The sequence below is a fragment of the Eurosta solidaginis genome, unplaced genomic scaffold (assembly GCF_040869045.1).
Source record: "Eurosta solidaginis isolate ZX-2024a unplaced genomic scaffold, ASM4086904v1 ctg00001419.1, whole genome shotgun sequence".
In the NCBI taxonomy this organism is placed as follows: Eukaryota; Metazoa; Arthropoda; class Insecta; order Diptera; family Tephritidae; genus Eurosta; species Eurosta solidaginis.
The window spans coordinates 76,176-79,293 of record NW_027137124.1 but is presented as its reverse complement, the minus strand read 5'-3'; the positions used below and the strand labels follow the sequence as shown (position 1 = coordinate 79,293).

Genomic DNA, 3,118 nt, shown 5'->3' with positions numbered 1-3,118 from the left:
TAATGTGACTGCTTTGCTCGCTTGCAAACACGCACGCAGATAGCTACACTTTAATTGGCAAGTCCAACAACCCGCACACTATAAAACAAACATAAAAAGCTTTTGGTTCGTTACCATACCCTCAATAGGGTGTGTACAAAATGTACAAAAAAAAAATCCTGATTGTACCAAAAATATGTATATCACGAAAACTCAGAAAAATTTAATAATTTTTTTTTTTTTGATATATGCGTGTGTGCATGCGTGTACGTAACAAAAAAAAACCTAAAAAAAAAACACAAAAAAAACTAAAACTACAAAAATTATATATGCATATAAGGAGTAAATATATGTAAAATCCGAAACCACTTCTTGGGTGATTTTGTGCTGCTTCTTACTGGCCTTTGTGCCTTGTATTGGAGTCTTACGGGAAACTGGATATGCACGAAATTATTAGTTTTCGATTTTGGTGATTGGCTACTACAGCAAAATGGTATATGTAGAAAAATTCAAATTTTGATCTCTGTGTCGAGTGTACACCACATAACAAAATAGGTGCTCCGAAAGATTGTTAAAACCAAAGATCGCTTTGGTTTTCTGGCATAATCACGAAGCCCACCATTAACGGTATTCTCCTACCTTAGCGCATTAAACAAAAATGTGTATGTAACCACGCATATGTATATAAACGGGACGTCTTCCCCAGTCTCCCTATTTTGTTGTTGTTCTCATCGGGTGCATCAAAATTAGATAACTGGACATACGTATATACATAAAAACGATAATTTGGAACTAAAGACTTACGGCGAGTTGTGTCTAATCCCTCCACGCCAAAATTTCCGGGCACACTACAACACAATAAGATTTTATCACAAAACCGATTACTTCAAAAAAATATTTATTTTGGGACTTACACGTCGCCGCACTGTTCGTTTTACGCCACCACAATTCTCACTCCAGTCACTTTTCCTAAATCGCCACTAATCCTCTTTCCTATGACACACAGGATTTAGTTAAAATTTCAGGATTTCGTAAATTACAGTAACTAACTTCCTACGTGCGTATATATGTACGTACCGATATGTGCGCATATCAAAATTTTAACCCAATTATTCCCAACGTCCTATCTACAGTATACCTGTTTATTTAATTTAACTAATCCACCAGAGCTTTTAATTTAGCTAATAAATAAATTACTAATAATTACAATAAATTTTCAGGAGATTAAAGATTCAAATAAGAAAAAATCTATCACACGCAGGACGATTTGACTCTACAGGCTACAGGCATACAACTTTTCTTGGATAAAAATTATTTTAACTTTTTACGCAAAAATTTCGCTTAAAACCGCGACAAAACTATAAACAAAATTTATGCACACAAAAATTTTCCAATTACCCCCATCTAAGCAAAAGAAATTATTATAAAATAACTATTACCCCTACATTCACCTATATGTACTCATATATGTATCCACATATATACGCACATACTCCTACTTCTCTAAGCTACCTAACTCGGCTCACCTTTAATCCGCTGCCCTGGAACTCCGATCCTCGTCTCCTTGCCGGAACCTCCTTGTTCTCCGGAACCACAAAAATTTATTTTTTTAAATTAGTTATTTAAAAACAACGCACAACACAGGTTTCACAATTAAAAAAAAAACTTTATAGCACAGTGGCGCGGAGGCAGTCGTATGCCAGAACTTTAACACTTCAAACTGTCCTAGTTTTAACCTGTGTCACCCCCTTTTATATCTTCTTTCTTCGCCCTACTCGCCTAACGTTAATCACTCTATTCCTTATCCGCTAATCGTTGGCGATTCCAGTGCAGCAATTTTTTTGTTGCTGCAATTTGTCTCTAACCATTCTTTATGCTACGTCCGGCAACTCTATCAAAAGCTCTATCTTTCGTTAAGTTCTGTTTGTTTTGTTGTCCGCCATCATTTTGACATTTGAGCACACAATCAAAACAAACCAAGTAAAAAAAACACAATACCACGATTTAAGCAAGGAACAGCTGCCCACTCTCATCTTGGGTAATATTCATGAATATCTCGAGCCACGGGATCGATTAAATGCATCGCAGACATGTCGTCATTGGCGTGGGGTGCTTTCCAAAAGAGATTTTTCAACAATTTCAAGTTTAAATTGCATATAAACAATGATCGACAGTGCACATTTTTTTGTCAAACGTTTTGTAATCTGGCAAGTGAAGTTACACTAATTTTTGATTTTCTTAATGTTTTTTTTTATATCAAAACAAATAAAACGTAATCTCTATAGGATTGCACGTTGTGATAATTTGCAGGGGCTCCATTTTTACACTAACAGTGTCAGCTTAGTCCCACCAGGCGATATAAGCGAAGATAATCTTATCGATATTGAACAATGTTTTGTGGAGCCATGGAAGATGTTTTTTAGATCGCAAAAAGTTTCCATGCCTGATCTTAGATTTGGGTGCAATCGAAGCTTTAACCTATAATGGCTTAGATGTTTTCAAAGCTCTAAACAAACCAGAAACATTGCAGCAACTGACATTGGCTTCAATAAAATTTGACCCTAGTATTACCCTATATTTACCATCGAAACTTCCTTATGGCAAAAGTGTAGATCACTACAGGTCTTATTAATTGATTATGATACTTTAAATGAGAATCTTTTGCACTCCATGGGAATATTCCCTTTGAGAAAGCTCCTAATCTGTATACGTGGGTTTGATCGGCAGCATCCCGGCATATCTGATACTTCATGGGCACACCCAAGAGCGGTCCACCTAATTTTTGCGGGGAAGAAACCGACCTGTCAGCCCAACGCGGGGAACACCCACCCCTGACACAGTCTCCTGCTTCACGAGTTACGCCGGGCAAAATTTGTCAACTATGTCCGATGGAAAATTTGCAGTGAGTTTACGGGAAGTATAATTAGGTCATATCCATGTGAGAATTTTACTTTTTGGTTTCTTCTATTTGTTTTTACAGGTTCGCTGACAACGAGGCATACGTGCATCTCCGGACGACTTGACCCTCATCGCCGGAGACACATCAACGTGTATGGTAAATTATTGCTTGAGGTCTTTTGCATGCCAAGCACCCAAACTACGCCCAGAAAGAGTTTCTAGCAGGTACATGTTATTACCC

General features: G+C 37.2%; 1 pseudogene; it reads left to right on the top strand.

Moving 5' to 3' along the window:
• Positions 1–1,911: 1,911 nt before the first annotated feature.
• On the top strand, positions 1,912–2,817 carry LOC137236174 (uncharacterized; annotated as a pseudogene).
• Positions 2,818–3,118: the final 301 nt, after the last annotated feature.